The following is a 23,878-nucleotide window of genomic DNA, read 5'->3' as shown; positions in this document are numbered from 1 at the left end:
TCTGCTGAAAAACATGTTTTTACAATTTCTGATCACTGGGGTTAAGGGCTGACTCAGTGTGCTCTTCTGAGCCAGGCAGTTACACTGCGATTCTAAGGGCTGAGAAAACGCGTTTATTTCGGGCTGAAAAACACGTTTTGAAAACTGTGCTGTTCCTGCCCTATAAGTTACATGGTGGTGACCAAAGTTGCCAAAACGTGTTTATTTCTGCTGAAAAACATGTTTTGACAATTTCTGATCACTGGGGTTAAGGGCTGACTCAGTGGGCTCTTCTGAGCCAGTCAGTTACAGTGCGATTCCAAGGGCTGAGAAAACGTGTTTATTTCGGGCTGAAAAACACGTTTTGAAAACTGTGCTGTTCCTGCCCTATAAGTTACATGGTGGTGACCAAAGTTGCCAAAACGTGTTTATTTCTGCTGAAAAACATGTTTTGACAATTTCTGATCACTGGGGTTAAGGGCTGACTCAGTGTGCTCTTCTGAGCCAGGCAGTTACACTGCGATTCCAAGGGCTGAGAAAACGCGTTTATTTCGGGCTGAAAAACACGTTTTGAAAACTGTGCTGTTCCTGCCCTATAATTTACATGGTGGTGACCAAAGTTGCCAAAACGTGTTTATTTCTCCTGAAAAACACGTTTTGACAATTTCTGATCACTGGGGTTAAGGTCTGACTCAGTGGGCTCTTCTGAACCAGTCAGTTACAGTGCGATTCCAAGGGCTGAGAAAACGCGTTTATTTCGGGCTGAAAAACACGTTTTGAAAACTGTGCTGTTCCTGCCCTATAAGTTACATGGTGGTGACCAAAGTTGCCAAAACGTGTTTATTTCTGCTGAAAAACATGTTTTTACAATTTCTGATCACTGGGGTTAAGGGCTGACTCAGTATGCTCTTCTGAGCCAGGCAGTTACACTGCGATTCTAAGGGCTGAGAAAACGCGTTTATTTCGGGCTGAAAAACACGTTTTGAAAACTGTGCTGTTCCTGCCCTATAAGTTACATGGTGGTGACCAAAGTTGCCAAAACGTGTTTATTTCTGCTGAAAAACATGTTTTGACAATTTCTGATCACTGGGGTTAAGGGCTGACTCAGTGGGCTCTTCTGAGCCAGGCAGTTACACTGCGATTCCAAGGGCTGAGAAAACGCGTTTATTTCGGGCTGGAAAACACGTTTTGAAAACTGTGCTGTTCCTGCCCTATAACTTACATGGTGGTGACCAAAGTTGCCAAAACGTGTTTATTTCTGCTGAAAAACATGTTTTGACAATTTCTGATCACTGGGGTTAAGGGCTGACTCAGTGTGCTCTTCTGAGCCAGGCAGTTACACTGCGATTCTAAGGGCTGAGAAAACGCGTTTATTTCGGGATGAAAAACACGTTTTGAAAACTGTGCTGTTCCTGCCCTATAAGTTACATGGTGGTGACCAAAGTTGCCAAAACGTGTTTATTTCTGCTGAAAAACATGTTTTGACAATTTCTGATCACTGGGGTTAAGGTCTGACTCAGTGGGCTCTTCTGAGCCAGTCAGTTACAGTGCGATTCGAAGGGCTGAGAAAACGCGTTTATTTCGGGCTGAAAAACACGTTTTGAAAACTGTGCTGTTCCTGCCCTATAAGTTACATGGTGGTGACCAAAGTTGCCAAAACGTGTTTATTTCTGCTGAAAAACACGTTTTGACAATTTCTGATCACTGGGGTTAAGGGCTGACTCAGTGGGCTCTTCTGAACCAGTCAGTTAAAGTGCGATTCCAAGGGCTGAGAAAACGCGTTTATTTCGGGCTGAAAAACACGTTTTGAAAACTGTGCTGTTCCTGCCCTATAAGTTACATGGTGGTGACCAAAGTTGCCAAAACGTGTTTATTTCTGCTGAAAAACATGTTTTGACAATTTCTGATCACTGGGGTTAAGGGCTGACTCAGTGGGCTCTTCTGAGCCAGGCAGTTACACTGCGATTCCAAGGGCTGTGAAAACGCGTTTATTTCGGGCTGAAAAACACGTTTTGAAAACTGTGCTGTTCCTGCCCTATAACTTACATGGTGGTGACCAAAGTTGCCAAAACGTGTTTATTTCTGCTGAAAAACATGTTTTGACAATTTCTGATCACTGGGGTTAAGGGCTGACTCAGTGTGCTCTTCTGAGCCAGGCAGTTACTCTGCAATTCTAAGGGCTGAGAAAACGTGTTTATTTCGGGCTGAAAAACACGTTTTGAAAACTGTGCTGTTCCTGCCCTATAAGTTACATGGTGGTGACCAAAGTTGCCAAAACGTGTTTATTTCTGCTGAAAAACATGTTTTGACAATTTCTGATCACTGGGGTTAAGGGCTGACTCAGTGTGCTCTTCTGAGCCAGGCAGTTACACTGCGATTCTAAGGGCTGAGAAAACGCGTTTATTTCGGGCTGAAAAACACGTTTTGAAAACTGTGCTGTTCCTGCCCTATAAGTTACATGGTGGTGACCAAAGTTGCCAAAACGTGTTTATTTCTGCTGAAAAACATGTTTTGACAATTTCTGATCACTGGGGTTAAGGGCTGACTCAGTGGGCTCTTCTGAACCAGTCAGTTACAGTGCGATTCCAAGGGCTGAGAAAACGCGTTTATTTCGGGCTGAAAAACACGTTTTGAAAACTGTGCTGTTCCTGCCCTATAAGTTACATGGTGGTGACCAAAGTTGCCAAAACGTGTTTATTTCTGCTGAAAAACATGTTTTTACAATTTCTGATCACTGGGGTTAAGGGCTGACTCAGTGTGCTCTTCTGAGCCAGGCAGTTACACTGCGATTCTAAGGGCTGAGAAAACGCGTTTATTTCGGGCTGAAAAATACGTTTTGAAAACTGTGCTGTTCCTGCCCTATAACTTACATGGTGGTGACCAAAGTTGCCAAAACGTGTTTATTTCTGCTGAAAAACACGTTTTGACAATTTCTGATCACTGGGGTTAAGTTCTGACTCAGTGGGCTCTTCTGAACCAGTCAGTTACGTGCGATTCCAAGGGCTGAGAAAACGCGTTTATTTCGGGCTGAAAAACACGTTTAGAAAACTGTGCTGTTCCTGCCCTATAAGTTACATGGTGGTGACCAAAGTTGCCAAAACGTGTTTATTTCTGCTGAAAAACATGTTTTGACAATTTCTGATCACTGGGGTTAAGGGCTGACTCAGTGTGCTCTTCTGAGCCAGGCAGTTACACTGCGATTCCAAGGGCTGAGAAAACGCGTTTATTTCGGGCTGAAAAACACGTTTTGAAAACTGTGCTGTTCCTGCCTTATAACTTACATGGTGGTGACCAAAGTTGCCAAAACGTGTTTATTTCTGCTGAAAAACACGTTTTGACAATTTCTGATCACTGGGGTTAAGGTCTGACTCAGTGGGCTCTTCTGAACCAGTCAGTTACAGTGCGATTCCAAGGGCTGAGAAAACGCGTTTATTTCGGGCTGAAAAACACGTTTTGAAAACTGTGCTGTTCCTGCCCTATAAGTTACATGGTGGTGACCAAAGTTGCCAAAACGTGTTTATTTCTGCTGAAAAACATGTTTTTACAATTTCTGATCACTGGGGTTAAGGGCTGACTCAGTGTGCTCTTCTGAGCCAGGCAGTTACACTGCGATTCTAAGGGCTGAGAAAACGCGTTTATTTCGGGCTGAAAAACACGTTTTGAAAACTGTGCTGTTCCTGCCCTATAAGTTACATGGTGGTGACCAAAGTTGCCAAAACGTGTTTATTTCTGCTGAAAAACATGTTTTGACAATTTCTGATCACTGGGGTTAAGGGCTGACTCAGTGGGCTCTTCTGAGCCAGGCAGTTACACTGCGATTCCAAGGGCTGTGAAAACGCGTTTATTTCGGGCTGAAAAACACGTTTTGAAAACTCTGCTGTTCCTGCCCTATAACTTACATGGTGGTGACCAAAGTTGCCAAAACGTGTTTATTTCTGCTGAAAAACATGTTTTGACAATTTCTGATCACTGGGGTTAAGGGCTGACTCAGTGTGCTCTTCTGAGCCAGGCAGTTACTCTGCAATTCTAAGGGCTGAGAAAACGTGTTTATTTCGGGCTGAAAAACACGTTTTGAAAACTGTGCTGTTCCTGCCCTATAAGTTACATGGTGGTGACCAAAGTTGCCAAAACGTGTTTATTTCTGCTGAAAAACATGTTTTGACAATTTCTGATCACTGGGGTTAAGGGCTGACTCAGTGTGCTCTTCTGAGCCAGGCAGTTACACTGCGATTCTAAGGGCTGAGAAAACGCGTTTATTTCGGGCTGAAAAACACGTTTTGAAAACTGTGCTGTTCCTGCCCTGTAAGTTACATGGTGGTGACCAAAGTTGCCAAAACGTGTTTATTTCTGCTGAAAAACATGTTTTGACAATTTCTGATCACTGGGGTTAAGGGCTGACTCAGTGGGCTCTTCTGAGCCAGGCAGTTACACTGCGATTCCAAGGGCTGAGAAAACGCGTTTATTTCGGGCTGAAAAACACGTTTTGAAAACTGTGCTGTTCCTGCCCTATAACTTACATGGTGGTGACCAAAGTTGCCAAAACGTGTTTATTTCTGCTGAAAAACACGTTTTGACAATTTCTGATCACTGGGGTTAAGGGCTGACTCAGTGTGCTCTTCTGAGCCAGGCAGTTACTCTGCAATTCTAAGGGCTGAGAAAACGTGTTTATTTCGGGCTGAAAAACACGTTTTGAAAACTGTGCTGTTCCTGCCCTATAAGTTACATGGTGGTGACCAAAGTTGCCAAAACGTGTTTATTTCTGCTGAAAAACATGTTTTGACAATTTCTGATCACTGGGGTTAAGGGCTGACTCAGTGTGCTCTTCTGAGCCAGGCAGTTACACTGCGATTCCAAGGGCTGAGAAAACGCGTTTATTTCGGGCTGAAAAACACGTTTTGAAAACTGTGCTGTTCCTGCCCTATAAGTTACATGGTGGTGACCAAAGTTGCCAAAACGTGTTTATTTCTGCTGAAAAACACGTTTTGACAATTTCTGATCACTGGGGTTAAGGTCTGACTCAGTGGGCTCTTCTGAACCAGTCAGTTACAGTGCGATTCCAAGGGCTGAGAAAACGCGTTTATTTCGTGCTGAAAAACACGTTTTGAAAACTGTGCTGTTCCTGCCCTATAACTTACATGGTGGTGACCAAAGTTGCCAAAACGTGTTTATTTCTGCTGAAAAACATGTTTTGACAATTACTGATCACTGGGGTTAAGGGCTGACTCAGTGTGCTCTTCTGAGCCAGGCAGTTACTCTGCAATTCTAAGGGCTGAGAAAACGTGTTTATTTCGGGCTGAAAAACACGTTTTGAAAACTGTGCTGTTCCTGCCCTATAAGTTACATGGTGGTGACCAAAGTTGCCAAAACGTGTTTATTTCTGCTGAAAAACATGTTTTGACAATTTCTGATCACTGGGGTTAAGGGCTGACTCAGTGTGCTCTTCTGAGCCAGGCAGTTACACTGCGATTCTAAGGGCTGAGAAAACGCGTTTATTTCGGGCTGAAAAACACGTTTTGAAAACTGTGCTGTTCCTGCCCTATAAGTTACATGGTGGTGACCAAAGTTGCCAAAACGTGTTTATTTCTGTGAAAAACATGTTTTGACAATTTCTGATCACTGGGGTTAAGGGCTGACTCAGTGGGCTCTTCTGAGCCAGGCAGTTACACTGCGATTCCAAGGGCTGAGAAAACGCGTTTATTTCGGGCTGAAAAACACGTTTTGAAAACTGTGCTGTTCCTGCCCTATAACTTACATGGTGGTGACCAAAGTTGCCAAAACGTGTTTATTTCTGCTGAAAAACATGTTTTGACAATTTCTAATCACTGGGGTTAAGGGCTGACTCAGTGTGCTCTTCTGAGCCAGGCAGTTACACTGCGATTCTAAGGGCTGAGAAAACGCGTTTATTTCGGGCTGAAAAATACGTTTTGAAAACTGTGCTGTTCCTGCCCTATAACTTACATGGTGGTGACCAAAGTTGCCAAAACGTGTTTATTTCTGCTGAAAAACACGTTTTGACAATTTCTGATCACTGGGGTTAAGTTCTGACTCAGTGGGCTCTTCTGAACCAGTCAGTTACGTGCGATTCCAAGGGCTGAGAAAACGCGTTTATTTCGGGCTGAAAAACACGTTTTGAAAACTGTGCTGTTCCTGCCCTATAAGTTACATGGTGGTGACCAAAGTTGCCAAAACGTGTTTATTTCTGCTGAAAAACATGTTTTGACAATTTCTGATCACTGGGGTTAAGGGCTGACTCAGTGTGCTCTTCTGAGCCAGGCAGTTACTCTGCAATTCTAAGGGCTGAGAAAACGTGTTTATTTCGGGCTGAAAAACACGTTTTGAAAACTGTGCTGTTCCTGCCCTATAAGTTACATGGTGGTGACCAAAGTTGCCAAAACGTGTTTATTTCTGCTGAAAAACATGTTTTGACAATTTCTGATCACTGGGGTTAAGGGCTGACTCAGTGTGCTCTTCTGAGCCAGGCAGTTACACTGCGATTCTAAGGGCTGAGAAAACGCGTTTATTTCGGGCTGAAAAACACGTTTTGAAAACTGTGCTGTTCCTGCCCTATAAGTTACATGGTGGTGACCAAAGTTGCCAAAACGTGTTTATTTCTGCTGCAAAACATGTTTTGACAATTTCTGATCACTGGGGTTAAGGGCTGACTCAGTGTGCTCTTCTGAGCCAGGCAGTTACACTGCGATTCCAAGGGCTGAGAAAACGCGTTTATTTCGGGCTGAAAAACACGTTTTGAAAACTGTGCTGTTCCTGCCCTATAACTTACATGGTGGTGACCAAAGTTGCCAAAACGTGTTTATTTCTGCTGAAAAACACGTTTTGACAATTTCTGATCACTGGGGTTAAGGTCTGACTCAGTGGGCTCTTCTGAACCAGTCAGTTACAGTGCGATTCCAAGGGCTGAGAAAACGCGTTTATTTCGGGCTGAAAAACACGTTTTGAAAACTGTGCTGTTCCTGCCCTATAGGTTACATGGTGGTGACCAAAGTTGCCAAAACGTGTTTATTTCTGCTGAAAAACATGTTTTGACAATTTCTGATCACTGGGGTTAAGGGCTGACTCAGTGTGCTCTTCTGAGCCAGGCAGTTACTCTGCAATTCTAAGGGCTGAGAAAACGTGTTTATTTCGGGCTGAAAAACACGTTTTGAAAACTGTGCTGTTCCTGCCCTATAAGTTACATGGTGGTGACCAAAGTTGCCAAAACGTGTTTATTTCTGCTGAAAAACATGTTTTTACATTTTCTGATCACTGGGGTTAAGGGCTGACTCAGTGTGCTCTTCTGAGCCAGGCAGTTACACTGCGATTCTAAGGGCTGAGAAAACGCATTTATTTCGGGCTGAAAAACACGTTTTGAAAACTGTGCTGTTCCTGCCCTATAAGTTACATGGTGGTGACCAAAGTTGCCAAAACGTGTTTATTTCTGCTGAAAAACATGTTTTGACAATTTCTGATCACTGGGGTTAAGGGCTGACTCAGTGGGCTCTTCTGAGCCAGGCAGTTACACTGCGATTCCAAGGGCTGTGAAAACGCGTTTATTTCGGGCTGAAAAACACGTTTTGAAAACTGTGCTGTTCCTGCCCTATAACTTACATGGTGGTGACCAAAGTTGCCAAAACGTGTTTATTTCTGCTGAAAAACATGTTTTGACAATTTCTGATCACTGGGGTTAAGGGCTGACTCAGTGTGCTCTTCTGAGCCAGGCAGTTACTCTGCAATTCTAAGGGCTGAGAAAACGTGTTTATTTCGGGCTGAAAAACACGTTTTGAAAACTGTGCTGTTCCTGCCCTATAAGTTACATGGTGGTGACCAAAGTTGCCAAAACGTGTTTATTTCTGCTGAAAAACATGTTTTGACAATTTCTGATCACTGGGGTTAAGGGCTGACTCAGTGGGCTCTTCTGAGCCAGGCAGTTACACTGCGATTCCAAGGGCTGTGAAAACGCGTTTATTTCGGGCTGAAAAACACGTTTTGAAAACTGTGCTGTTCCTGCCCTATAACTTACATGGTGGTGACCAAAGTTGCCAAAACGTGTTTATTTCTGCTGAAAAACATGTTTTGACAATTTCTGATCACTGGGGTTAAGGGCTGACTCAGTGTGCTCTTCTGAGCCAGGCAGTTACTCTGCAATTCTAAGGGCTGAGAAAACGTGTTTATTTCGGGCTGAAAAACACGTTTTGAAAACTGTGCTGTTCCTGCCCTATAAGTTACATGGTGGTGACCAAAGTTGCCAAAACGTGTTTATTTCTGCTGAAAAACATGTTTTGACAATTTCTGATCACTGGGGTTAAGGGCTGACTCAGTGTGCTCTTCTGAGCCAGGCAGTTACACTGCGATTCTAAGGGCTGAGAAAACGCGTTTATTTCGGGCTGAAAAACACGTTTTGAAAACTGTGCTGTTCCTGCCCTATAAGTTACATGGTGGTGACCAAAGTTGCCAAAACGTGTTTATTTCTGCTGAAAAACATGTTTTGACAATTTCTGATCACTGGGGTTAAGGGCTGACTCAGTGGGCTCTTCTGAACCAGTCAGTTACAGTGCGATTCCAAGGGCTGAGAAAACGCGTTTATTTCGGGCTGAAAAACACGTTTTGAAAACTGTGCTGTTCCTGCCCTATAAGTTACATGGTGGTGACCAAAGTTGCCAAAACGTGTTTATTTCTGCTGAAAAACATGTTTTTACAATTTCTGATCACTGGGGTTAAGGGCTGACTCAGTGTGCTCTTCTGAGCCAGGCAGTTACACTGCGATTCTAAGGGCTGAGAAAACGCGTTTATTTCGGGCTGAAAAATACGTTTTGAAAACTGTGCTGTTCCTGCCCTATAACTTACATGGTGGTGACCAAAGTTGCCAAAACGTGTTTATTTCTGCTGAAAAACACGTTTTGACAATTTCTGATCACTGGGGTTAAGTTCTGACTCAGTGGGCTCTTCTGAACCAGTCAGTTACGTGCGATTCCAAGGGCTGAGAAAACGCGTTTATTTCGGGCTGAAAAACACGTTTAGAAAACTGTGCTGTTCCTGCCCTATAAGTTACATGGTGGTGACCAAAGTTGCCAAAACGTGTTTATTTCTGCTGAAAAACATGTTTTGACAATTTCTGATCACTGGGGTTAAGGGCTGACTCAGTGTGCTCTTCTGAGCCAGGCAGTTACACTGCGATTCCAAGGGCTGAGAAAACGCGTTTATTTCGGGCTGAAAAACACGTTTTGAAAACTGTGCTGTTCCTGCCTTATAACTTACATGGTGGTGACCAAAGTTGCCAAAACGTGTTTATTTCTGCTGAAAAACACGTTTTGACAATTTCTGATCACTGGGGTTAAGGTCTGACTCAGTGGGCTCTTCTGAACCAGTCAGTTACAGTGCGATTCCAAGGGCTGAGAAAACGCGTTTATTTCGGGCTGAAAAACACGTTTTGAAAACTGTGCTGTTCCTGCCCTATAAGTTACATGGTGGTGACCAAAGTTGCCAAAACGTGTTTATTTCTGCTGAAAAACATGTTTTTACAATTTCTGATCACTGGGGTTAAGGGCTGACTCAGTGTGCTCTTCTGAGCCAGGCAGTTACACTGCGATTCTAAGGGCTGAGAAAACGCGTTTATTTCGGGCTGAAAAACACGTTTTGAAAACTGTGCTGTTCCTGCCCTATAAGTTACATGGTGGTGACCAAAGTTGCCAAAACGTGTTTATTTCTGCTGAAAAACATGTTTTGACAATTTCTGATCACTGGGGTTAAGGGCTGACTCAGTGGGCTCTTCTGAGCCAGGCAGTTACACTGCGATTCCAAGGGCTGTGAAAACGCGTTTATTTCGGGCTGAAAAACACGTTTTGAAAACTCTGCTGTTCCTGCCCTATAACTTACATGGTGGTGACCAAAGTTGCCAAAACGTGTTTATTTCTGCTGAAAAACATGTTTTGACAATTTCTGATCACTGGGGTTAAGGGCTGACTCAGTGTGCTCTTCTGAGCCAGGCAGTTACTCTGCAATTCTAAGGGCTGAGAAAACGTGTTTATTTCGGGCTGAAAAACACGTTTTGAAAACTGTGCTGTTCCTGCCCTATAAGTTACATGGTGGTGACCAAAGTTGCCAAAACGTGTTTATTTCTGCTGAAAAACATGTTTTGACAATTTCTGATCACTGGGGTTAAGGGCTGACTCAGTGTGCTCTTCTGAGCCAGGCAGTTACACTGCGATTCTAAGGGCTGAGAAAACGCGTTTATTTCGGGCTGAAAAACACGTTTTGAAAACTGTGCTGTTCCTGCCCTGTAAGTTACATGGTGGTGACCAAAGTTGCCAAAACGTGTTTATTTCTGCTGAAAAACATGTTTTGACAATTTCTGATCACTGGGGTTAAGGGCTGACTCAGTGGGCTCTTCTGAGCCAGGCAGTTACACTGCGATTCCAAGGGCTGAGAAAACGCGTTTATTTCGGGCTGAAAAACACGTTTTGAAAACTGTGCTGTTCCTGCCCTATAACTTACATGGTGGTGACCAAAGTTGCCAAAACGTGTTTATTTCTGCTGAAAAACACGTTTTGACAATTTCTGATCACTGGGGTTAAGGGCTGACTCAGTGTGCTCTTCTGAGCCAGGCAGTTACTCTGCAATTCTAAGGGCTGAGAAAACGTGTTTATTTCGGGCTGAAAAACACGTTTTGAAAACTGTGCTGTTCCTGCCCTATAAGTTACATGGTGGTGACCAAAGTTGCCAAAACGTGTTTATTTCTGCTGAAAAACATGTTTTGACAATTTCTGATCACTGGGGTTAAGGGCTGACTCAGTGTGCTCTTCTGAGCCAGGCAGTTACACTGCGATTCCAAGGGCTGAGAAAACGCGTTTATTTCGGGCTGAAAAACACGTTTTGAAAACTGTGCTGTTCCTGCCCTATAAGTTACATGGTGGTGACCAAAGTTGCCAAAACGTGTTTATTTCTGCTGAAAAACACGTTTTGACAATTTCTGATCACTGGGGTTAAGGTCTGACTCAGTGGGCTCTTCTGAACCAGTCAGTTACAGTGCGATTCCAAGGGCTGAGAAAACGCGTTTATTTCGTGCTGAAAAACACGTTTTGAAAACTGTGCTGTTCCTGCCCTATAACTTACATGGTGGTGACCAAAGTTGCCAAAACGTGTTTATTTCTGCTGAAAAACATGTTTTGACAATTACTGATCACTGGGGTTAAGGGCTGACTCAGTGTGCTCTTCTGAGCCAGGCAGTTACTCTGCAATTCTAAGGGCTGAGAAAACGTGTTTATTTCGGGCTGAAAAACACGTTTTGAAAACTGTGCTGTTCCTGCCCTATAAGTTACATGGTGGTGACCAAAGTTGCCAAAACGTGTTTATTTCTGCTGAAAAACATGTTTTGACAATTTCTGATCACTGGGGTTAAGGGCTGACTCAGTGTGCTCTTCTGAGCCAGGCAGTTACACTGCGATTCTAAGGGCTGAGAAAACGCGTTTATTTCGGGCTGAAAAACACGTTTTGAAAACTGTGCTGTTCCTGCCCTATAAGTTACATGGTGGTGACCAAAGTTGCCAAAACGTGTTTATTTCTGTGAAAAACATGTTTTGACAATTTCTGATCACTGGGGTTAAGGGCTGACTCAGTGGGCTCTTCTGAGCCAGGCAGTTACACTGCGATTCCAAGGGCTGAGAAAACGCGTTTATTTCGGGCTGAAAAACACGTTTTGAAAACTGTGCTGTTCCTGCCCTATAACTTACATGGTGGTGACCAAAGTTGCCAAAACGTGTTTATTTCTGCTGAAAAACATGTTTTGACAATTTCTAATCACTGGGGTTAAGGGCTGACTCAGTGTGCTCTTCTGAGCCAGGCAGTTACACTGCGATTCTAAGGGCTGAGAAAACGCGTTTATTTCGGGCTGAAAAATACGTTTTGAAAACTGTGCTGTTCCTGCCCTATAACTTACATGGTGGTGACCAAAGTTGCCAAAACGTGTTTATTTCTGCTGAAAAACACGTTTTGACAATTTCTGATCACTGGGGTTAAGTTCTGACTCAGTGGGCTCTTCTGAACCAGTCAGTTACGTGCGATTCCAAGGGCTGAGAAAACGCGTTTATTTCGGGCTGAAAAACACGTTTTGAAAACTGTGCTGTTCCTGCCCTATAAGTTACATGGTGGTGACCAAAGTTGCCAAAACGTGTTTATTTCTGCTGAAAAACATGTTTTGACAATTTCTGATCACTGGGGTTAAGGGCTGACTCAGTGTGCTCTTCTGAGCCAGGCAGTTACACTGCGATTCCAAGGGCTGAGAAAACGCGTTTATTTCGGGCTGAAAAACACGTTTTGAAAACTGTGCTGTTCCTGCCCTATAACTTACATGGTGGTGACCAAAGTTGCCAAAACGTGTTTATTTCTGCTGAAAAACACGTTTTGACAATTTCTGATCACTGGGGTTAAGGTCTGACTCAGTGGGCTCTTCTGAACCAGTCAGTTACAGTGCGATTCCAAGGGCTGAGAAAACGCGTTTATTTCAGGCTGAAAAACACGTTTTGAAAACTGTGCTGTTCCTGCCCTATAAGTTACATGGTGGTGACCAAAGTTGCCAAAACGTGTTTATTTCTGCTGAAAAACATGTTTTTACATTTTCTGATCACTGGGGTTAAGGGCTGACTCAGTGTGCTCTTCTGAGCCAGGCAGTTACACTGCGATTCTAAGGGCTGAGAAAACGCGTTTATTTCGGGCTGAAAAACACGTTTTGAAAACTGTGCTGTTCCTGCCCTATAAGTTACATGGTGGTGACCAAAGTTGCCAAAACGTGTTTATTTCTGCTGAAAAACATGTTTTGACAATTTCTGATCACTGGGGTTAAGGGCTGACTCAGTGGGCTCTTCTGAGCCAGGCAGTTACACTGCGATTCCAAGGGCTGTGAAAACGCGTTTATTTCGTGCTGAAAAACACGTTTTGAAAACTGTGCTGTTCCTGCCCTATAACTTACATGGTGGTGACCAAAGTTGCCAAAACGTGTTTATTTCTGCTGAAAAACATGTTTTGACAATTTCTGATCACTGGGGTTAAGGGCTGACTCAGTGTGCTCTTCTGAGCCAGGCAGTTACTCTGCAATTCTAAGGGCTGAGAAAACGTGTTTATTTCGGGCTGAAAAACACGTTTTGAAAACTGTGCTGTTCCTGCCCTATAAGTTACATGGTGGTGACCAAAGTTGCCAAAACGTGTTTATTTCTGCTGAAAAACATGTTTTGACAATTTCTGATCACTGGGGTTAAGGGCTGACTCAGTGTGCTCTTCTGAGCCAGGCAGTTACACTGCGATTCTAAGGGCTGAGAAAACGCGTTTATTTCGGGCTGAAAAACACGTTTTGAAAACTGTGCTGTTCCTGCCCTATAAGTTACATGGTGGTGACCAAAGTTGCCAAAACGTGTTTATTTCTGCTGAAAAACATGTTTTGACAATTTCTGATCACTGGGGTTAAGGGCTGACTCAGTGTGCTCTTCTGAGCCAGGCAGTTACACTGCGATTCTAAGGGCTGAGAAAACGCGTTTATTTCGGGCTGAAAAATACGTTTTGAAAACTGTGCTGTTCCTGCCCTATAACTTACATGGTGGTGACCAAAGTTGCCAAAACGTGTTTATTTCTGCTGAAAAACACGTTTTGACAATTTCTGATCACTGGGGTTAAGTTCTGACTCAGTGGGCTCTTCTGAACCAGTCAGTTACGTGCGATTCCAAGGGCTGAGAAAACGCGTTTATTTCGGGCTGAAAAACACGTTTTGAAAACTGTGCTGTTCCTGCCCTATAGGTTACATGGTGGTGACCAAAGTTGCCAAAACGTGTTTATTTCTGCTGAAAAACATGTTTTGACAATTTCTGATCACTGGGGTTAAGGTCTGACTCAGTGGGCTCTTCTGAACCAGTCAGTTACAGTGCGATTCCAAGGGCTGAGAAAACGCGTTTATTTCGGGCTGAAAAACACGTTTTGAAAACTGTGCTGTTCCTGCCCTATAAGTTACATGGTGGTGACCAAAGTTGCCAAAACGTGTTTATTTCTGCTGAAAAACATGTTTTTACAATTTCTGATCACTGGGGTTAAGGGCTGACTCAGTGTGCTCTTCTGAGCCAGGCAGTTACACTGCGATTCTAAGGGCTGAGAAAACGCGTTTATTTCGGGCTGAAAAACACGTTTTGAAAACTGTGCTGTTCCTGCCCTATAAGTTACATGGTGGTGACCAAAGTTGCCAAAACGTGTTTATTTCTGCTGAAAAACATGTTTTGACAATTTCTGATCACTGGGGTTAAGGGCTGACTCAGTGGGCTCTTCTGAGCCAGTCAGTTACAGTGCGATTCCAAGGGCTGAGAAAACGTGTTTATTTCGGGCTGAAAAACACGTTTTGAAAACTGTGCTGTTCCTGCCCTATAAGTTACATGGTGGTGACCAAAGTTGCCAAAACGTGTTTATTTCTGCTGAAAAACATGTTTTGACAATTTCTGATCACTGGGGTTAAGGGCTGACTCAGTGTGCTCTTCTGAGCCAGGCAGTTACACTGCGATTCCAAGGGCTGAGAAAACGCGTTTATTTCGGGCTGAAAAACACGTTTTGAAAACTGTGCTGTTCCTGCCCTATAATTTACATGGTGGTGACCAAAGTTGCCAAAACGTGTTTATTTCTCCTGAAAAACACGTTTTGACAATTTCTGATCACTGGGGTTAAGGTCTGACTCAGTGGGCTCTTCTGAACCAGTCAGTTACAGTGCGATTCCAAGGGCTGAGAAAACGCGTTTATTTCGGGCTGAAAAACACGTTTTGAAAACTGTGCTGTTCCTGCCCTATAAGTTACATGGTGGTGACCAAAGTTGCCAAAACGTGTTTATTTCTGCTGAAAAACATGTTTTTACAATTTCTGATCACTGGGGTTAAGGGCTGACTCAGTATGCTCTTCTGAGCCAGGCAGTTACACTGCGATTCTAAGGGCTGAGAAAACGCGTTTATTTCGGGCTGAAAAACACGTTTTGAAAACTGTGCTGTTCCTGCCCTATAAGTTACATGGTGGTGACCAAAGTTGCCAAAACGTGTTTATTTCTGCTGAAAAACATGTTTTGACAATTTCTGATCACTGGGGTTAAGGGCTGACTCAGTGGGCTCTTCTGAGCCAGGCAGTTACACTGCGATTCCAAGGGCTGAGAAAACGCGTTTATTTCGGGCTGGAAAACACGTTTTGAAAACTGTGCTGTTCCTGCCCTATAACTTACATGGTGGTGACCAAAGTTGCCAAAACGTGTTTATTTCTGCTGAAAAACATGTTTTGACAATTTCTGATCACTGGGGTTAAGGGCTGACTCAGTGTGCTCTTCTGAGCCAGGCAGTTACACTGCGATTCTAAGGGCTGAGAAAACGCGTTTATTTCGGGATGAAAAACACGTTTTGAAAACTGTGCTGTTCCTGCCCTATAAGTTACATGGTGGTGACCAAAGTTGCCAAAACGTGTTTATTTCTGCTGAAAAACATGTTTTGACAATTTCTGATCACTGGGGTTAAGGTCTGACTCAGTGGGCTCTTCTGAGCCAGTCAGTTACAGTGCGATTCGAAGGGCTGAGAAAACGCGTTTATTTCGGGCTGAAAAACACGTTTTGAAAACTGTGCTGTTCCTGCCCTATAAGTTACATGGTGGTGACCAAAGTTGCCAAAACGTGTTTATTTCTGCTGAAAAACACGTTTTGACAATTTCTGATCACTGGGGTTAAGGGCTGACTCAGTGGGCTCTTCTGAACCAGTCAGTTAAAGTGCGATTCCAAGGGCTGAGAAAACGCGTTTATTTCGGGCTGAAAAACACGTTTTGAAAACTGTGCTGTTCCTGCCCTATAAGTTACATGGTGGTGACCAAAGTTGCCAAAACGTGTTTATTTCTGCTGAAAAACATGTTTTGACAATTTCTGATCACTGGGGTTAAGGGCTGACTCAGTGGGCTCTTCTGAGCCAGGCAGTTACACTGCGATTCCAAGGGCTGTGAAAACGCGTTTATTTCGGGCTGAAAAACACGTTTTGAAAACTGTGCTGTTCCTGCCCTATAACTTACATGGTGGTGACCAAAGTTGCCAAAACGTGTTTATTTCTGCTGAAAAACATGTTTTGACAATTTCTGATCACTGGGGTTAAGGGCTGACTCAGTGTGCTCTTCTGAGCCAGGCAGTTACTCTGCAATTCTAAGGGCTGAGAAAACGTGTTTATTTCGGGCTGAAAAACACGTTTTGAAAACTGTGCTGTTCCTGCCCTATAAGTTACATGGTGGTGACCAAAGTTGCCAAAACGTGTTTATTTCTGCTGAAAAACATGTTTTGACAATTTCTGATCACTGGGGTTAAGGGCTGACTCAGTGTGCTCTTCTGAGCCAGGCAGTTACACTGCGATTCTAAGGGCTGAGAAAACGCGTTTATTTCGGGCTGAAAAACACGTTTTGAAAACTGTGCTGTTCCTGCCCTATAAGTTACATGGTGGTGACCAAAGTTGCCAAAACGTGTTTATTTCTGCTGAAAAACATGTTTTGACAATTTCTGATCACTGGGGTTAAGAGCTGACTCAGTGGGCTCTTCTGAACCAGTCAGTTACAGTGCGATTCCAAGGGCTGAGAAAACGCGTTTATTTCGGGCTGAAAAACACGTTTTGAAAACTGTGCTGTTCCTGCCCTATAAGTTACATGGTGGTGACCAAAGTTGCCAAAACGTGTTTATTTCTGCTGAAAAACATGTTTTTACAATTTCTGATCACTGGGGTTAAGGGCTGACTCAGTGTGCTCTTCTGAGCCAGGCAGTTACACTGCGATTCTAAGGGCTGAGAAAACGCGTTTATTTCGGGCTGAAAAATACGTTTTGAAAACTGTGCTGTTCCTGCCCTATAACTTACATGGTGGTGACCAAAGTTGCCAAAACGTGTTTATTTCTGCTGAAAAACACGTTTTGACAATTTCTGATCACTGGGGTTAAGTTCTGACTCAGTGGGCTCTTCTGAACCAGTCAGTTACGTGCGATTCCAAGGGCTGAGAAAACGCGTTTATTTCGGGCTGAAAAACACGTTTAGAAAACTGTGCTGTTCCTGCCCTATAAGTTACATGGTGGTGACCAAAGTTGCCAAAACGTGTTTATTTCTGCTGAAAAACATGTTTTGACAATTTCTGATCACTGGGGTTAAGGGCTGACTCAGTGTGCTCTTCTGAGCCAGGCAGTTACACTGCGATTCCAAGGGCTGAGAAAACGCGTTTATTTCGGGCTGAAAAACACGTTTTGAAAACTGTGCTGTTCCTGCCTTATAACTTACATGGTGGTGACCAAAGTTGCCAAAACGTGTTTATTTCTGCTGAAAAACACGTTTTGACAATTTCTGATCACTGGGGTTAAGGTCTGACTCAGTGGGCTCTTCTGAACCAGTCAGTTACAGTGCGATTCCAAGGGCTGAGAAAACGCGTTTATTTCGGGCTGAAAAACACGTTTTGAAAACTGTGCTGTTCCTGCCCTATAAGTTACATGGTGGTGACCAAAGTTGCCAAAACGTGTTTATTTCTGCTGAAAAACATGTTTTTACAATTTCTGATCACTGGGGTTAAGGGCTGACTCAGTGTGCTCTTCTGAGCCAGGCAGTTACACTGCGATTCTAAGGGCTGAGAAAACGCGTTTATTTCGGGCTGAAAAACACGTTTTGAAAACTGTGCTGTTCCTGCCCTATAAGTTACATGGTGGTGACCAAAGTTGCCAAAACGTGTTTATTTCTGCTGAAAAACATGTTTTGACAATTTCTGATCACTGGGGTTAAGGGCTGACTCAGTGGGCTCTTCTGAGCCAGGCAGTTACACTGCGATTCCAAGGGCTGTGAAAACGCGTTTATTTCGGGCTGAAAAACACGTTTTGAAAACTCTGCTGTTCCTGCCCTATAACTTACATGGTGGTGACCAAAGTTGCCAAAACGTGTTTATTTCTGCTGAAAAACATGTTTTGACAATTTCTGATCACTGGGGTTAAGGGCTGACTCAGTGTGCTCTTCTGAGCCAGGCAGTTACTCTGCAATTCTAAGGGCTGAGAAAACGTGTTTATTTCGGGCTGAAAAACACGTTTTGAAAACTGTGCTGTTCCTGCCCTATAAGTTACATGGTGGTGACCAAAGTTGCCAAAACGTGTTTATTTCTGCTGAAAAACATGTTTTGACAATTTCTGATCACTGGGGTTAAGGGCTGACTCAGTGTGCTCTTCTGAGCCAGGCAGTTACACTGCGATTCTAAGGGCTGAGAAAACGCGTTTATTTCGGGCTGAAAAACACGTTTTGAAAACTGTGCTGTTCCTGCCCTGTAAGTTACATGGTGGTGACCAAAGTTGCCAAAACGTGTTTATTTCTGCTGAAAAACATGTTTTGACAATTTCTGATCACTGGGGTTAAGGGCTGACTCAGTGGGCTCTTCTGAGCCAGGCAGTTACACTGCGATTCCAAGGGCTGAGAAAACGCGTTTATTTCGGGCTGAAAAACACGTTTTGAAAACTGTGCTGTTCCTGCCCTATAACTTACATGGTGGTGACCAAAGTTGCCAAAACGTGTTTATTTCTGCTGAAAAACACGTTTTGACAATTTCTGATCACTGGGGTTAAGGGCTGACTCAGTGTGCTCTTCTGAGCCAGGCAGTTACTCTGCAATTCTAAGGGCTGAGAAAACGTGTTTATTTCGGGCTGAAAAACACGTTTTGAAAACTGTGCTGTTCCTGCCCTATAAGTTACATGGTGGTGACCAAAGTTGCCAAAACGTGTTTATTTCTGCTGAAAAACATGTTTTGACAATTTCTGATCACTGGGGTTAAGGGCTGACTCAGTGTGCTCTTCTGAGCCAGGCAGTTACACTGCGATTCCAAGGGCTGAGAAAACGCGTTTATTTCGGGCTGAAAAACACGTTTTGAAAACTGTGCTGTTCCTGCCCTATAAGTTACATGGTGGTGAGCAAAGTTGCCAAAACGTGTTTATTTCTGCTGAAAAACACGTTTTGACAATTTCTGATCACTGGGGTTAAGGTCTGACTCAGTGGGCTCTTCTGAACCAGTCAGTTACAGTGCGATTCCAAGGGCTGAGAAAACGCGTTTATTTCGTGCTGAAAAACACGTTTTGAAAACTGTGCTGTTCCTGCCCTATAACTTACATGGTGGTGACCAAAGTTGCCAAAACGTGTTTATTTCTGCTGAAAAACATGTTTTGACAATTACTGATCACTGGGGTTAAGGGCTGACTCAGTGTGCTCTTCTGAGCCAGGCAGTTACTCTGCAATTCTAAGGGCTGAGAAAACGTGTTTATTTCGGGCTGAAAAACACGTTTTGAAAACTGTGCTGTTCCTGCCCTATAAGTTACATGGTGGTGACCAAAGTTGCCAAAACGTGTTTATTTCTGCTGAAAAACATGTTTTGACAATTTCTGATCACTGGGGTTAAGGGCTGACTCAGTGTGCTCTTCTGAGCCAGGCAGTTACACTGCGATTCTAAGGGCTGAGAAAACGCGTTTATTTCGGGCTGAAAAACACGTTTTGAAAACTGTGCTGTTCCTGCCCTATAAGTTACATGGTGGTGACCAAAGTTGCCAAAACGTGTTTATTTCTGTGAAAAACATGTTTTGACAATTTCTGATCACTGGGGTTAAGGGCTGACTCAGTGGGCTCTTCTGAGCCAGGCAGTTACACTGCGATTCCAAGGGCTGAGAAAACGCGTTTATTTCGGGCTGAAAAACACGTTTTGAAAACTGTGCTGTTCCTGCCCTATAACTTACATGGTGGTGACCAAAGTTGCCAAAACGTGTTTATTTCTGCTGAAAAACATGTTTTGACAATTTCTAATCACTGGGGTTAAGGGCTGACTCAGTGTGCTCTTCTGAGCCAGGCAGTTACACTGCGATTCTAAGGGCTGAGAAAACGCGTTTATTTCGGGCTGAAAAATACGTTTTGAAAACTGTGCTGTTCCTGCCCTATAACTTACATGGTGGTGACCAAAGTTGCCAAAACGTGTTTATTTCTGCTGAAAAACACGTTTTGACAATTTCTGATCACTGGGGTTAAGTTCTGACTCAGTGGGTTCTTCTGAACCAGTCAGTTACGTGCGATTCCAAGGGCTGAGAAAACGCGTTTATTTCGGGCTGAAAAACACGTTTTGAAAACTGTGCTGTTCCTGCCCTATAAGTTACATGGTGGTGACCAAAGTTGCCAAAACGTGTTTATTTCTGCTGAAAAACATGTTTTGACAATTTCTGATCACTGGGGTTAAGGGCTGACTCAGTGTGCTCTTCTGAGCCAGGCAGTTACTCTGCAATTCTAAGGGCTGAGAAAACGTGTTTATTTCGGGCTGAAAAACACGTTTTGAAAACTGTGCTGTTCCTGCCCTATAAGTTACATGGTGGTGACCAAAGTTGCCAAAACGTGTTTATTTCTGCTGAAAAACATGTTTTGACAATTTCTGATCACTGGGGTTAAGGGCTGACTCAGTGTGCTCTTCTGAGCCAGGCAGTTACACTGCGATTCTAAGGGCTGAGAAAACGCGTTTATTTCGGGCTGAAAAACACGTTTTGAAAACTGTGCTGTTCCTGCCCTATAAGTTACATGGTGGTGACCAAAGTTGCCAAAACGTGTTTATTTCTGCTGCAAAACATGTTTTGACAATTTCTGATCACTGGGGTTAAGGGCTGACTCAGTGTGCTCTTCTGAGCCAGGCAGTTACACTGCGATTCCAAGGGCTGAGAAAACGCGTTTATTTCGGGCTGAAAAACACGTTTTGAAAACTGTGCTGTTCCTGCCCTATAACTTACATGGTGGTGACCAAAGTTGCCAAAACGTGTTTATTTCTGCTGAAAAACACGTTTTGACAATTTCTGATCACTGGGGTTAAGGTCTGACTCAGTGGGCTCTTCTGAACCAGTCAGTTACAGTGCGATTCCAAGGGCTGAGAAAACGCGTTTATTTCGGGCTGAAAAACACGTTTTGAAAACTGTGCTGTTCCTGCCCTATAGGTTACATGGTGGTGACCAAAGTTGCCAAAACGTGTTTATTTCTGCTGAAAAACATGTTTTGACAATTTCTGATCACTGGGGTTAAGGGCTGACTCAGTGTGCTCTTCTGAGCCAGGCAGTTACTCTGCAATTCTAAGGGCTGAGAAAACGTGTTTATTTCGGGCTGAAAAACACGTTTTGAAAACTGTGCTGTTCCTGCCCTATAAGTTACATGGTGGTGACCAAAGTTGCCAAAACGTGTTTATTTCTGCTGAAAAACATGTTTTTACATTTTCTGATCACTGGGGTTAAGGGCTGACTCAGTGTGCTCTTCTGAGCCAGGCAGTTACACTGCGATTCTAAGGGCTGAGAAAACGCATTTATTTCGGGCTGAAAAACACGTTTTGAAAACTGTGCTGTTCCTGCCCTATAAGTTACATGGTGGTGACCAAAGTTGCCAAAACGTGTTTATTTCTGCTGAAAAACATGTTTTGACAATTTCTGATCACTGGGGTTAAGGGCTGACTCAGTGGGCTCTTCTGAGCCAGGCAGTTACACTGCGATTCCAAGGGCTGTGAAAACGCGTTTATTTCGGGCTGAAAAACACGTTTTGAAAACTGTGCTGTTCCTGCCCTATAACTTACATGGTGGTGACCAAAGTTGCCAAAACGTGTTTATTTCTGCTGAAAAACATGTTTTGACAATTTCTGATCACTGGGGTTAAGGGCTGACTCAGTGTGCTCTTCTGAGCCAGGCAGTTACTCTGCAATTCTAAGGGCTGAGAAAACGTGTTTATTTCGGGCTGAAAAACACGTTTTGAAAACTGTGCTGTTCCTGCCCTATAAGTTACATGGTGGTGACCAAAGTTGCCAAAACGTGTTTATTTCTGCTGAAAAACATGTTTTGACAATTTCTGATCACTGGGGTTAAGGGCTGACTCAGTGGGCTCTTCTGAGCCAGGCAGTTACACTGCGATTCCAAGGGCTGTGAAAACGCGTTTATTTCGGGCTGAAAAACACGTTTTGAAAACTGTGCTGTTCCTGCCCTATAACTTACATGGTGGTGACCAAAGTTGCCAAAACGTGTTTATTTCTGCTGAAAAACATGTTTTGACAATTTCTGATCACTGGGGTTAAGGGCTGACTCAGTGTGCTCTTCTGAGCCAGGCAGTTACTCTGCAATTCTAAGGGCTGAGAAAACGTGTTTATTTCGGGCTGAAAAACACGTTTTGAAAACTGTGCTGTTCCTGCCCTATAAGTTACATGGTGGTGACCAAAGTTGCCAAAACGTGTTTATTTCTGCTGAAAAACATGTTTTGACAATTTCTGATCACTGGGGTTAAGGGCTGACTCAGTGTGCTCTTCTGAGCCAGGCAGTTACACTGCGATTCTAAGGGCTGAGAAAACGCGTTTATTTCGGGCTGAAAAACACGTTTTGAAAACTGTGCTGTTCCTGCCCTATAAGTTACATGGTGGTGACCAAAGTTGCCAAAACGTGTTTATTTCTGCTGAAAAACATGTTTTGACAATTTCTGATCACTGGGGTTAAGGGCTGACTCAGTGGGCTCTTCTGAACCAGTCAGTTACAGTGCGATTCCAAGGGCTGAGAAAACGCGTTTATTTCGGGCTGAAAAACACGTTTTGAAAACTGTGCTGTTCCTGCCCTATAAGTTACATGGTTGTGACCAAAGTTGCCAAAACGTGTTTATTTCTGCTGAAAAACATGTTTTTACAATTTCTGATCACTGGGGTTAAGGGCTGACTCAGTGTGCTCTTCTGAGCCAGGCAGTTACACTGCGATTCTAAGGGCTGAGAAAACGCGTTTATTTCGGGCTGAAAAATACGTTTTGAAAACTGTGCTGTTCCTGCCCTATAACTTACATGGTGGTGACCAAAGTTGCCAAAACGTGTTTATTTCTGCTGAAAAACACGTTTTGACAATTTCTGATCACTGGGGTTAAGTTCTGACTCAGTGGGCTCTTCTGAACCAGTCAGTTACGTGCGATTCCAAGGGCTGAGAAAACGCGTTTATTTCGGGCTGAAAAACACGTTTAGAAAACTGTGCTGTTCCTGCCCTATAAGTTACATGGTGGTGACCAAAGTTGCCAAAACGTGTTTATTTCTGCTGAAAAACATGTTTTGACAATTTCTGATCACTGGGGTTAAGGGCTGACTCAGTGTGCTCTTCTGAGCCAGGCAGTTACACTGCGATTCCAAGGGCTGAGAAAACGCGTTTATTTCGGGCTGAAAAACACGTTTTGAAAACTGTGCTGTTCCTGCCTTATAACTTACATGGTGGTGACCAAAGTTGCCAAAACGTGTTTATTTCTGCTGAAAAACACGTTTTGACAATTTCTGATCACTGGGGTTAAGGTCTGACTCAGTGGGCTCTTCTGAACCAGTCAGTTACAGTGCGATTCCAAGGGCTGAGAAAACGCGTTTATTTCGGGCTGAAAAACACGTTTTGAAAACTGTGCTGTTCCTGCCCTATAAGTTACATGGTGGTGACCAAAGTTGCCAAAACGTGTTTATTTCTGCTGAAAAACATGTTTTTACAATTTCTGATCACTGGGGTTAAGGGCTGACTCAGTGTGCTCTTCTGAGCCAGGCAGTTACACTGCGATTCTAAGGGCTGAGAAAACGCGTTTATTTCGGGCTGAAAAACACGTTTTGAAAACTGTGCTGTTCCTGCCCTATAAGTTACATGGTGGTGACCAAAGTTGCCAAAACGTGTTTATTTCTGCTGAAAAACATGTTTTGACAATTTCTGATCACTGGGGTTAAGGGCTGACTCAGTGGGCTCTTCTGAGCCAGGCAGTTACACTGCGATTCCAAGGGCTGTGAAAACGCGTTTATTTCGGGCTGAAAAACACGTTTTGAAAACTCTGCTGTTCCTGCCCTATAACTTACATGGTGGTGACCAAAGTTGCCAAAACGT

This window comes from Atractosteus spatula, chromosome 15 (assembly GCF_055471065.1).
Source record: "Atractosteus spatula isolate fAtrSpa1 chromosome 15, fAtrSpa1.hap1, whole genome shotgun sequence".
Lineage (NCBI taxonomy): Eukaryota > Metazoa > Chordata > Actinopteri > Semionotiformes > Lepisosteidae > Atractosteus > Atractosteus spatula.
The sequence above is the reverse complement of the archived record's forward strand: the minus strand, read 5'-3'. Positions refer to the sequence as shown.